The 15477-nt window shown below is 28.1% G+C and overlaps 1 long non-coding RNA gene across 1 annotated transcript; it reads right to left on the reverse strand.

The window, feature by feature from the left end:
* Positions 1–14391: 14391 nt before the first annotated feature.
* On the reverse strand, positions 14392–15195 carry LOC139891470 (uncharacterized). The gene is made up of 3 exons (XR_011773676.1): positions 15101–15195; positions 14663–14730; positions 14392–14564 (listed from the first exon to the last, which is right to left on the reverse strand). It is a non-coding gene; the product is annotated as an uncharacterized lncRNA (long non-coding RNA).
* Between the last annotated feature and the right edge of the window lie 282 nt (positions 15196–15477).

A 15477-nucleotide genomic window follows, 5' to 3' on the forward strand; every position in this document is an offset into this window, starting at 1 on the left:
CACCCATGTTTTTGTTACAAAATAATGAAACGCATTGTCTAGCCGTAACTGAATGACCTATATATATATATATATATATATATATATATATATATATATATATATATATATATATATATATATATATATATATATATATATATATATATATATATATATATATATATATATATTGAAGGTATTTCGTATGCCCAAGAGTCATATTAAATTAATGTGGCCAACATGTTATGATCCAAGTCGGGTCATACCCAATAACAAACTCACCGACACCTTATACGTATTTAATCTTAACGATTGGATCATTAAATAAATACGCGACACTTGGATTTTAGAAAATCGGGTTTCTAAAATGTTATCACTTGAGATAAATTATTTGGATAATTTATATATATTAAGGATTTAATTATTTATAAGTTTAAATAATTATATTGTGTTATACTTTATAAATTGGTTTATAAAGTACAAGTAACTTAAATAAAACTTAAGCTTTTATAACAAACTAGTTAAGGATCGATGAATACACGGGTTTGTTCTAAAAGAACACACACTATGATCAACTAATAAGCCATCTTCATATCATAAGAGAGTTTAAGAACCACAACTATCTATATATCATCAAGATGGTCACCTGATAAACCTTTAGTTTGCTAGTCAATTGTTCCACCGAAGCATAAGCATGATTATGAATACCCAATTTTATATTTCTTTCGAGATGAATGAAACTGAGCCAGCTTCAGCATGTCAACATTTAATTAAATAACAAACTTTAAATGTCCCAGAATAAAATAACAATTGACGATGTACCATTAATTCATACCTCTATATGTATAAATTTTTTTTTTTTTTTTTTTTTGGCGAAAAAGGGATTATATTAATAAAATATCTTCATTAAAACAACAATGAAGAGTACCAAAAAAAAAAAACAAATACAATGATAGGGGCTTGGAAGCCCAAAATACCTAACAAAGAAAACATGCTGGAGGCCAAGGCTAATTACATAAATATGGGTTGTTTTCCCATAGATTAAAGATCGTGACAAAAGTTGAGATATGTCTAACTCTATATGTATAATTGTACATCATTTTAGAACAATATTAATTAGTCTAGGAAAAATGCAAAAGAACAAAGACATTTTCTTACAGATTTAGAAACAAACTTCCAACACCAAGTCTAACTACAATATGTTGTATACTTAACCATTTCATTTACATTAACATGCAACCTCTTTCTAAGAACTAAGAATGTTATCATTAATCTGACAAAGACAACTTCAGGAGTTGAGAATGATGTCATAACAAAGCTTAGAGGTGCCATCTTTGGTTATGAAAGTAGCATAATTGGAGAGTAACACAAGATGTTAGCATTATCCCATCACCTATGTGACACAAAATCTTGAAATCTAGTATATGCAAAATAGATCTTTAAAACTATAAAGTATATGCACAACAATCACAGCATTATTCCAAATGTTACAATTTACGATATCAATCATTGGTAGTAAACAAAACCATATGAAAAGTTATACACATACATGCTATTTGGTCTAATTTTTGCAACAAATCCACCTAATTAATGCTAACTTATACTGCATAGTCCAACGGTTATGAACTTGCGGGCATAGCCTAACGGTTCTTCCTTTGTAATTTGTGTCATCGTATAGGAAGAGGTCATGTGTTCGATCCTTAGGGATGATATGATTTTCTTTAAACCAATTGAACACCAATAATGGTGGTATATATTGACTATATAGGGAGGTTTTACCGGATTCGTTCACCGACCCTACCCGGAACCACTGCCCGAATGGATGTGTTCCCGGGTACCGTCGATCGGGTTCAGGTTTCCGCCCGAACGTGTGTGTTACGTGCAAATGATGAGGGTCGTTGAAAGAAATGATCAACTGATGCCAAAAAATCGCCGTTCAAAAAAAAAAAAAACTTATCCTGCATAGTCAAAATCCAGCTTATAACAGCAAAAAAATAAAAGATTTTGTAATATATAGGCCATACATAGCGCAAATAAACACAATTCTAAACAAACATAAGTTTTTATCCGTGACATATATTCTAAATGAAGCGACCCGTCCTAATCCATAAGGACGAATACAATAACATATGATTACATCGCGAGGTATTTGACCTCTATATGATACATTTTACAAACATTGCATTCGTTTTTTAAAAGACAATATTTCTTTACATCGAAAATTGACGGCATGCATATCATTTCAATCTTTCTGTGATAAACTCATTTAAATTAAATATAGTCTGTATTATTATCTAACTCCTTTCCCTCCTTCTTCCCAATTCGATCGACCAGAGTCCCATACCCACATCAATTAGAAATTAAATTTTAAGATTTAAAAGAGATACAGAAACGATTATTTATTAACAGAATCAATTTACAGCAGAAATTTAAAATTAAATAAATCGAAATTGACAGTTTGAAGAACACGATTAAACTCTAAATCAGTTTTGAAATTCTAGAGTGTATTAGACCATAACTATAACATGAAAAAGGTTCCAATTCGTTCCTATAAACTTTCTCAATCATCAATTTAAATGGAGATATCAAAACGATTTCGAATTTCTTCATGAACGAATTTGTTGACTTTTTGAAAATTTACTTTGACTCCCAAATTGAAACTCAATTCGATGAATTGGAAAACGAAATTTTGCAGAAAGATCACTCAATATAATCCTAACAAAACTGCATCAATACATTTTTAAATTTAATTCGAGTTCAAGCTTTTGCAATTTAAGTTTGAAAACAGAGGTATACTACCATTTATCTTGCTGTTTCGTTTTTTTTTTAAAACTCGAAAATCAGAATCCGTAATTGCTGTGATTGATAATGATAATGAAGGAGCGAATGTGATGACCCGTCCTAATCCATCTGGACGAAGTCATCAACATCTGGTCCCATTGCGAGGTACTAACCTAAATATGTCATGAATGACTCCAAGTAATATCTTTAAAATGAGCAAAAGCACAGCGGAATATTTCTTTCATACCTGAGAATAAACATGCTTAAAAGTGTCAACCAAAAGGTTGGTGAGTTCATAGGTTTATCATAGCAATCATTTCAATATATTAATAGACCACAAGATTTCCGTTTATAAATATATGTACACTCGCAAGTGTATAAAAGTATTCTATAAGTTGTTGAGCGCTTCGGTAACCATACTTAACAATTAATGTGGCATATTCCCTTTATTATGAAATCTACCTACACTGTACCAAGTGTAGTCAAAACGAAGTACTATGCAACCGTTTACGATACTAGAGCGACTAGTCCGGTTGGGGTGGTCAAACCCGATAGATCTATCAATAGGATTCGCGCTTACATGTTATTCCAACATGTAAATATTAGTTACCAAGCTATTAGGGAAGATATGCAAGGTGGTACAACTCAACGTAGAATATATTTTAAGTACTTATGTCTATTTCGTCAAACATAAAAGCAGCGCATGTATTCTCAGCCCAAAAATATATATTGCAAAAGCAATTAAAAAGGGAGCAAATGAAACTCACCTAATGTATTTTGTAGTAAAAATACATATGACTATATTGAACAATGCAGGGTTGACCTTGGATATATGAACCTATATCAAGTATATATATTAACACCTCTAATTAACATGTAATAGTAATCAAACCAGTTTATATATATTAATTATATAATATATTACTTGTTTAAAATAGTAATGTATTTATTATTTCAAATGTTATGTATATTTATATATGTTATAGTAACTTTAGATATACTTATAATATATGTAATATTTATATCTTTATATAATTATCTTTTGTTAAAATAATATTTATAATAAAAAATGTTAATAATACTAATAATAATAATAATAATAATAATAATAATAATAATAATAATAATAATAATAATAATAAAAATAATAATAATAATAATAATATTTAAAAGTAATATTAATAGCGATAATAATAATAATAGCTATACTAGTAACATTTATAATAATAATCTTTAGTAATGATAATGGTTAGGTTTACTAATGAATATGATAATAATAGTTTTGATAAAAATGATAATTTTTCTAATAATGATAATAATAATTAAAAATGATACTTTAGATAAAAGGCTAGTTTTTTTTATAAACATGATACTAGTAATAATATTAATAATAATAATTATAATAATAAAAATGATAATAATAACAATAATAATAATAATGATGATAGAAAAAAAAACTACCTCAAAGAAGTAATCCTTAAAAAAAAATGCTCAAGTCCGGGTTCGAACCCGCGACGTCCCGCTAACCCGATAAATCCTTAACCATTACACTATGTGTCTTCGATTCCCAACTTAATTTGTTTTTAATTTTTACTTCTGCATCCTTCTTCCTCTTTTCTAAAAAAAAATGCCCTGGCCCAGACACGAACTCGCGACCTCTCGAATAACAAACACCCTTGCAAGCCATTTAACCATTTGTTTGATTATGTAATAACTCGATTGCATATATATATATATATATATATATATATATATATATATATATATATATATATATATATAACACTTACGAAACTGTTACCATTTCCTCAATATTATCATTTATCATCCCGTACATCTATCATCGTCATGTTCATCATCTATTAGTGCTACCTATAACTTTCGTATAACATCCTGAATCATAAAATCATCACTAATAAACCTTATCATTGATTATCATTTTACCTTAATTGGAAGTCCACTATTATTTAATAAGCCCAAAGTTTAACAAGCCCAATTTACCAACTCATTTAAGTGGATTTCATAAGCCCATCAATATCCTTAAAAGGCTTTGGTTCTTTCAAGAGAATCACAACCGACAGTTTAGATGCAAAAGGGAAGGTTCGAATAGGAACAATGATATACACCCATCTTTATTATCATGATTTTATGTAGAGAATCATCATCATCTATTATCTATCGGCCCTATGGTTTTAATTAAAAAAAAAAATTTATCCTTCATTTCTTGTAGTATAGTTGGGATCTCCATTTAATAAAACACCACACATGTTCTCAACAAACACCAATTGATAGTGGGATTCAGTGGGGGTACGTGGGGCTCGATTGGGACTAAAGTAATTATACAAGCATCAAAATTATATATAATGGACCGTACCCTTTTTTGAGTGGCCAAAATTGTCGGCCAAAAATATATTAATAGCAACTTTGCTTGCATGCTTTATTTCATTTATAATTCGAATAGATTAAAACAGCAAAGAATAGCGGGTAGTACATGACTTGCAGCAAAATAGAAAAGAAGGAGAAGAAAAACGTGTTGTAGTCTGTGGTTTACACAGGGATACGTAAAAGAAAAAGAATTAAACAAAGTGGTGATGTCGGGTGTTCGTTTGTTGGACTGAAAACGAAAGAGAGAAGAGATACAAGAAATGATCCTTGAGTTTTGGTTCGGTGATGGGTGTTTGAGCTTCGACAAAAAGAAGGGACAAGAAAAGGGAAACATAGATGGTGTTGTTCATGGGGTGGTACGGTGATGATTGGTGTATAGAAACAGAAAACCGAAGTAGAAGCTTGAAGTCATGGTTAGTTGATGGTGATCGAATGTTTCAAGGGTGATGGGTTTGTGCAGTAAGTTGATCGAGCACAAACAAGAATATAAAGGTGATTCTTGCCGAATAGAATCAGAAAGGAGGAGAGAAAGAAATATTGTAGTTGATGATTGAATATCTCCCCATCTATATGCTATATGTGTTTTTATATACAGAGATTTAGTTTAAGATATATAGATTATAGAAAATAGAGAATAGATAGATAATGATAGATGTATATGGCTAACAGAAATTGTTTGTATTAGTGATAATGAGATTAATTGTTGTTCTGTGATGGTGTCGACAAGAATCAATCATGAGCAGGAGATGAAGAGAAGAATCAAATAAACAGATAGTGACCTTAAACAGAATTTGTAATTTAGCTTGTTTGATCGAATTTCACAATAGTGCAGAGATAAAGTTTGAAAATGATGTAAAACAAATTAACTGCATATTTTTCTAACTTTATGATTCTTTGTATAGTTAATATAAATATAAATATATTAATAATATTAATAATAACATTAATAATAATAATAAATAAAGTGATAATAATTTTAATATAACAGCTATATTTTAACTTGTAGTTAAATTTAATACATTGATATTATAAATCATGAAATTTTTAATGATTATATATTATATATAATATCTTTTATTGAGTATTAATTCTCTATACATTTTAATACATCTTACAATATTCATATAACAATAACTATATATATATATATATATATATATATATATATATATATATATATATATATAACAACTTATTTAATATTATTTGTTCGTGAATCGTCGGGAATAGTCAAAGGTTAAATGAATTTATGAAAATAGTTCAAAAATTTTTGAGACTCAACTTATATACTTTGCTTATCTTGTCGAAATAATATAAAGATTAAGTTTAAATTTGATCGAAAATTTTCGGGTCGTCACAGCGAATGAGTTAGTTCCTATTATTGAACTACTACTCGTCTTATAGCCAAACTCCAGTCGATAGGAGGAATCAAATCAGAAGAAAAATAAATAAAAAATAAAATAATAAAAAGCATATATTAATGTCAACAACTCGTACGAATGATTTAGATATGTAACAAACTCAGATAAGAACAAAACTATAAAAAGCTCGATCGTGAATTATAACAGGATTGGATTTTTCCTGACCTATAATCTATACCTAATTGATATTAATAATTAATAATAATAATAATACTTTTAATATTATTAAGGATAATAAAATAAAACTACTAATAATAATAGAAATAATATTAATAATAATAATAATAATAATAATAATAATAATAATAATAATAATAATAATAATAATAATAATAATACTAATATTAATAATAATAAATAATTATAATAAAAAATGATAATAATAATATTGTTATTGATAATGGTAATTAAATTGTGTTATATTCTAATAACTATAATAATGATAATGATAATAAGTTATAATAATAATGGTAATAATAATATTACTCATAATAATAATAATAATACTTAGATGTATCAATTCTATATATTATATTAAATGATAATATACTAATATTAATATTAATATTAATACTAATATTGATAATGAAAGTAATCATGTAATATTTAATGATTATATAATACCTATATATATATATATATATATATATATATATATATATATATATATATATATATATATATATATATATATATATATATATATATATATATATATATATTGAATATTGAATATTTATACCTTATAATAATTATTTAAAAAAATCATATATATAGATTCATAATAATATCATATATAATTATATATAATAATTTAACTATTGTATTTATTATTTTACATTTTTAATTCTGATTGATTAAGTGTACATTATTAACTTAAAATATTATATATAAACCCTTATACTTATTTTGATATATATATATATATATATATATATATATATATATATATATATATATATATATATATATATATATATATATATATATATATATATATATATATATATATATATATATATATATATATAAACACAATTGTTCGTGAATCGTCGGGAATAGTCTGAGGTTAAATGAATCCATGTAACCAGTTCAAAATTTTTGAGACTCAATATTACAGACTTTGCTTATCGTGTCGAAACCATATAAAGTTCAAGTTTAAATTTGGTTGGAAATGTCCGGGTCGTCACAGTACCTACCCGTTAAAGAAATTTCGTCCCGAAATTTGAGTGAGGTGGTCATGGCTAACAATAAAAATGTTTTCATGACGAATATGAGTTGATAAATTGAGTTTTATCATTATTGAATAATATGGATAAAACAATTCGATTTTTCGAAGAGCACGAATGAAGCTATCACAAAAGAGTGAAATAAAGTTTCGTCTTAACTTCTGACGTTGTCTTGGTTGAATTCCGGAATTCAAGGGATTTTAAGAAAATCTTCGAAATCTAAGAGATTTGATTCTTCGGCGAATAAGGAGATTAAGATCTCTATAATTAAATACGGTGATCTACCTCGATTACTTTGTCTGATATTTCCATTATAAATTAAACTCTTCCGTTCCATTTTTCTCACCATTCCTATACTTTCTTTCTTAGTTCATACATCCAAAAGATTGTGAAAATGCTTAATCCAGTTCTAATCCCCGATATTTTCCTAATTATCATTTCTTTCATCCTTCTTTTCAATCTTCCACTAGAAAAATCTGTTTACCTTTAATATAACCTTGGGGTGATACTATTCTTAATTATACCGTGTCTTTATATTGCTATTCGTATTAATATTCACGGTTTGTAACCTTCGTGTTGTTATTGGGCTTTGTATTTTCTCTTATATTTTGGAGCTCTTTGCCTTTTTATTATCCTCCCGACCTCTAGTAAAGCGAGTAATGGTCCAGAATTCGTAAGTATGGAATTTCGGATGAACATCATGTTCTAAACAAGAAAGAACATATTAGCACGATTTGATTTGTCAAATTACCAGAATCACTGAGAATAGAACTATCAAGAATATACTTTCTTGATATGTTCAGAAGTTAAGCAGAATAAAAGAGTTATGTAACATGGTACATGATGATGTTATGATCTGTGAATCATCACTTTCCATTAGAAACTCAGCATGACTTACTATAATATAATCACGTTGATCAAGTGTCATTATATTATACTAACTCATGCATCAGTTCCCAACATTACTTCAATAACATTCATATTTTAAGCTCGAAAGTTTACAGAATATAGAAACTAACAGTTTCTATATGATGTAACACTGATAGCACGAAGAGATTAATGATTTCAGATAAGAATATTTATGAAAATATCTTCAGAAATATGGAGGATATTTATAATGAAAGATACGTTGATATATTGGAATCTCTAATATCGAAGGATGGTGAAGAAAATTTGTCCGCAAGAGTTTGGAGTCAGAAGCAAGATATTCGCTAAAGATTTTATCAGAAACAGAATCATCAGGATTCTTAATGTACAAGTTTAGTCCTTGTGATTTGTTCAGAGACTCCTTCGTAGTTTGCTCAATCAGTTTTTCAGTTTCAAACTTTTTCTGAGCTTTGCCAACATACAATTCTTTATCATAAACTTTTGGCTGTTGAGGTCGTTTACAGTTTTTGTTGCTTCATTCAACTTTTCAAAATTCAGAGCATTAATTCGTAGACTGGGTGCTTTTCAGAATTTCAGAATGGAAGATCATAATTCTAAGAGATAACTGTCATATGTATACATATAACTGTTGATGTGGACAAGTTGCGAGACTCACAATACATATTTGCTAATTCCCGGTAATTGGTATGGCAATTCTTGTTACGAGATGCGGATGAGTACATGATGAGACTTTAATAGATAAATATAGTGATTTGTCGGAGAGATTTAAACCAAGGAGTAACGAGGTTGCTGGTACATCTGCTGGTAATATGATGGAATATAAAAAGTTCCCCGGTAACAATAAAAGAGCACACATATATATCAAGGTTATAATAAGGTTGTTTCGAACGAAAAATCGAAGTTGACTTGTTGGAGCTGTGACAAAATTGGCTAATTTGGAAAAAGATTGCAAAGTTATTTTCGGTAATAATAACGCTAAAGGAATTTGCACAGCTACGCGTTAAACGTTTATTCAGTTTTCGAGAGTTTTCAGATGCATAACTATACGCATCAATCTTTTCTTCCGTAGATGAAATGTGGTTGGTTCATCCTCTCGATTGAGGTGTTTTCAAGAATCATGAAAGGTTTGAACGTGGATTGTAATCGTCAAGATACAAATGAGGTTTAAGATGAAATCAAGTGGCAAACTTGAAGAAATGTTTAGTTTCATATGTTATAATCAATATTTTAATTCATTTTAATTGTCCAATGTCATTAGTCCACAGTCGATAGTCCACAGTTAACAGTCCAATAATTCATATATAATTTAATATATAATATTCGAATTAATTAATACGTATCGTGACCCGTGTACATGTCTCAGACTCGATCACAACTCAAACTATATATATTATTGTAGAATCAACCTCAACCCTGTATAGCTAACTCCAGCATCACTGCATATAGAGTGTCTATGGTTATTCCAAATAATATATATAGATGCATCGATATGATATGTCAAAACCTTGTATACGTGTCCCGATATTTAAAGTGCGTAAAATAAATAACAGAAATTAAATGACAATAAATAAAATTGCGAGAATTAAAATTGCGATAAATAAAATTGCGATAAATAAATTGCGATAAATAAAAGGTAATACGGAATTAACAGTTAGCTAGGAACAGTTAGCGTGGATTCTTAACAAAATTTCTCATAGTTAAATTGTTTGTTTCTAACAAATTTTATTTTGTCCAATGTTTTCTTCATTATGCCACTTGTTGGATTCTGATAGGACAAAATCCAAATATGAAATTGAAAGAAAAAGGTTATTCTGCGGTGAACGAATACGTGTATCTGTGAATGTAAGTAGGATAGTAAATGACTGTTGAATCAGATTCGAAGAATGTACAGTGTACTTATTAATGTGAAATCTGAATATTCCTCGGGTATTACCTACCCGTTAAAATATTTTCACCATTAACAGTTTGTACAAAAGAATTTTTAATTACAATCTTTATGAAAATATAGTTACATATATATTTTCTTCAGATGTAATCATGGATTTAATGAGTTAATATGATATTAATCTCATTTGATTTACCGTGAAAACTAGAATACATAATCTTTAAAACATTAAAGATTACATAATCGTCATGAAGAACGAAGATAATTGATGTAGAACGATACGTAGAGCGATGATTATACTCGAGGTACAGAATGAGATGTTGAGGCATGGATTGTTGATGGTACTGGTGCTGTTACTGACAGAACTGTTGGTGCCGGTGATGTTGTTGAAGCTGGTAAATTTTGCACCATATTCTCCAAATTGATTACTCGAGTGCGAAGTTCGTTGACTTCTTATATTATTCCGGGATGATTGTCGATCGGAACGAGCGGATGAATAAGGTTTAGAATCGTAGGTAGAATATAATCGTGATGAGATACTCTGGATATGAGAGAGAAAATGGTGTCTCGAACAGGTTCGCCGGTAAGCGCTTCAGGTTCATTGTAAAGAGGTGAATTCGGTTGGTGGAAGGGATCGCCTTCTTCGCGTCTCCATTGATTAAGTCGACTACGAACCCATCAGATGAATTGGGGATGGCTAATTGATTGATTCGGTCTGGTGACACCGCTTTTGGAGCTTAGGTGAATATCCATGTCGTAATAGCTGTCGGAATAACTATCGGAATAGCTATCGAAATCTGAGGGACTCGAACTGGTTGAGGGATTCATCTCGTACGATCAGATGAAGGATTTTCGATAAGAAATAGATTATAGGATGTAGATTAGTACTCTGCAATACATAATTTACATATGCATATATAATACTAAAATTCCATAAGTTATGAAAGAATCTACGGAAGCTGTCAGGCAAAGGTAACAATAACAGATACGCTAATATATGAATTCATCTATACACTGTCTATGCAATAGAGGCAGTAAGACGTGCCCAGACTTTAAGGATGATAAGTAAATAATTTTTCGACACTAAATGATAAGCAAAACATTTGACATGCAGACACGGTCGAAGTCCAGACTCACTAATGTATCTAAACAATTATCAGTTAGACACACTAATGTAAGACCTGGTTCGCTAAGACCACCGCTCTGATACCACATGAAGCGACCCGTCCTAATCCATAAGGACGAATACAATAACATATGATTACATCGCGAGGTATTTGACCTCTATATGATACATTTTACAAACATTGCATTCGTTTTTTAAAAGACAATCTTTCTTTGCATCGAAAATTGACGGCATGCATACCATTTCAATCTTTCTGTGATAAACTCATTTAAATTAATTATAGTTTGTATTATTATCTAACTCCTTTCCCTCCTTCTTCCCAATTCGATCGACCAGAGTCCCATACCCACATCAATTAGAAATTAAATTTTAAGATTTAAAAGAGATACAGAAACGATTATTTATTAACAGAATCAATTTATAGCAGAAATTTAAAATTAAATAAATCGAAATTGACAGTTTGAAGAACACGATTAAACTCTAAATCAGTTTTGAAATTCTAGAGTGTATTAGACCATAACTATAACATGAAAAAGGTTCCAATTCGTTCCTATAAACTTTCTCAATCATCAATTTAAATGGAGATATCAAAACGATTTCAAATTTCTTCATGAACGAATTTGTTGACTTTTTGAAAATTTACTTTGACTCCCAAATTGAAACTCAATTCGATGAATTGGAAAACGAAATTTTGTAGAAAGATCACTCAATATAATCCTAACAAAACTGCATCAATACATTTTTAAATTTAATTCGAGTTCAAGCTTTTGCAATTTAAGTTTGAAAAAAGAGGTATACTACCATTTATCTTGCTGTTTTGTTTTTTTTTTTTTTTTTTTTAAACTCGAAAATCAGAATCCGTAATTGTTGTGATTGATAATGATAATGAAGGAGCGAATGAGTTAGTTCCTATTATTGAACTACTACTCGTCTTATAGCCAAACTCCAGTCGACGGGAGGAATCAAATCAGAAGAAAAATAATTAAAATAATATAAAATAATAAAAAGCAGATATTAATGTCAACAACTCGTATGAATGATTTAGATATGTAACAAACTCAGATAAGAACAAAACTATAAAAAGCTCGATCGTGAATTATAACAGGATTGGATTTTTCCTGACCTATAATCTATACCTAATTAATATTAATAATTAATAATAATAATAATAATACCTTTAATATTATTAAGGATAATAAAATAAAACTAGTAATAATAATAGAAATAATATTAATAATAATATTATTAATACTAATAATAATAATAATTATTATATTAATAATAATAATACTAATATTAATAATAATAAATAATTATAATAAAAAAATGATAATAATAATATTGTTAATGATAATGGTAATTAAATTGTGTTATATTCTAATAACTATAATAATGATAATGATAATGATAATAAGTTATAATAATAATGGTAATAATAATATTACTCATAATACTAATAATAATACTTAGATGTATCAATTCTATATATTATATTAAATGATAATATACTAATATTAATACTAATATTGATAATGAAAGTAATCATGTAATATTTAATGATTATATATATATATATATAATTACGTATATTGAATATTTATACCTTATAATAATTATTTAAAAAAAATCATATATATAGATTCATAATAATATCATATATAATTATATATAATAATTTAACTATTGTATTTATTATTTTACATTTTTAATTCTAATTGATTAAGTGTACATTATTAACTCAAAATATTATATATAAACCCTCATACTTATTTTGATATATATATTATATATATATATATATATATATATATATATATATATATATATATATATATATATATATATATATATATATATATATATATACATATTTATTTAAACACAATTGTTCGTGAATCGTCGAGAATAGTCCGAGGTTAAATGAATCCATGTAACCAGTTCAAAATTTTTGAGACTCAATATTACAGACTTTGCTTATCGTGTCGAAACCATATAAAGTTCAAGTTTAAATTTGGTTGGAAATGTCCGGCCGGGTCATCACACTAAACAAATATGCACCATGGACAACCCACATGACACACCCATTTGGCACCCTTTTCTGTCACTTGTATCTCATATGAACATTTATAAGCAGTCCAAAAAAAAAAAGAAAATTATAAGCAGTTCCAAAAAAATTCCTGCAGTTCCAAAAAAAATAAAATTATAAGCAGTCCAAATATCGATTCAAAAAAGTTAACATCATCATAATTCATAATCAAGGTATGATTCAAAGCAAATATAAACTTAACGTACCAATTTAATTGCCCCTTCAAGATCAACGTATGTACATTAATTTCATAACTTGTAACAAAGTTAAGAACACCACAATAAAGGAAGTACCATAAAATACAACCAACATTAAATTGAATTAGAACAAACACCACCATAGGAAATCAAATAAACTTAGCAAAGAATAATATTGACCTAGTACCTGCACATTAGCATGACTTGCATGAGATACCAAATCCAGTAATATATGAGCTTAAGAATGAAGAAATCGTATAAAGTAAAGTTAACATGAAACTTTGCCATTATTTGATACATCTATAAAGCCCACTTTGCAATCTATACCAGACCCATAAATATAATGTCACTCATATAGTCATATGTACTCAATAAAAAAAATACTATATTAAAACTCAATCTTTAGCTAACACCATAAACATATGACGTATTGAAACATTTATAGCTACAGTTATCGGTTATTTTTTTATAAATAGTTTGACTAATATTGACGACATTACAAATTATTTATTTCTTCAGCTAATAATACACTTGTTTAAGTGTTTTAGGTTATGATTCTGAATATGTAATTTACGGTTGAACACCTGTTTTAATTCAAAATAACTTAGTATGAATCACAAATAAACTTATTATTAAGATTATGATTAAGATTCATATTTAAAAAATAAATGAAATTACCTACCTACATAATCTTTGAGCACCAAACTGGTGAACATCTTCAAATATGAATCAACACCATCTCATCCAAATCTATCCATTAAAAGTACAAACATGTATAAAATATTAAACCACGTTGAAATTAGGTCAAAATTATATAACATAAAGAGCAGAGAAACTCTATATGGTGATTAATTTGTCACCTTCCGTACGTGTGTCTCATAGACATAGACACAATACCATATACACCAAATAAAAAACTAAATAAATGAACCATACAACAAATTGTTATAACAACCAAAGGCTACGATATACATATAGCACAGTTCGTTAACAATAGAGACCAAAGTAAACCACCATTTCTAAGCTAACAATTACTCTTTTCTTTAAAAGTTAGCAAAATATAAAAAAGCCTTACATACACCTCATGAATTAGAGAGTAATTAAGCAAAAAGTAGCATACCTTGTCATCCAAAATCGAAGTGAAGGGCAGTCCGTAAGCAAAGCCCAAATCAAAATTATCTCTGTTGACTAAAAAAAATCAAAATCAAAATCAAAATCAAAATCAAATCTGAAATAATACATTTAAGGACGTTGGCATGAATAATACGTTTGATCTTTTGGGGTCTCGAGAAAGATTATTTATATATAATAAAAGGCGTGTAAAAAGCAGATTCTTAAAAAGTAAATCTCCTATTAATAATGGGTCACACATACACAATCAGACATGCTTTACACTGTTGTACAGTACAACACTGTAAAGCATGTTTGATTGTGTATGTGTAAAAAGTTTGATTGTGTATGTGTAAAAAGTGATTGTGTACATATCACTCCCCATTA

This window comes from Rutidosis leptorrhynchoides, chromosome 2 (genome assembly GCF_046630445.1).
Source record: "Rutidosis leptorrhynchoides isolate AG116_Rl617_1_P2 chromosome 2, CSIRO_AGI_Rlap_v1, whole genome shotgun sequence".
In the NCBI taxonomy this organism is placed as follows: Eukaryota; Viridiplantae; Streptophyta; class Magnoliopsida; order Asterales; family Asteraceae; genus Rutidosis; species Rutidosis leptorrhynchoides.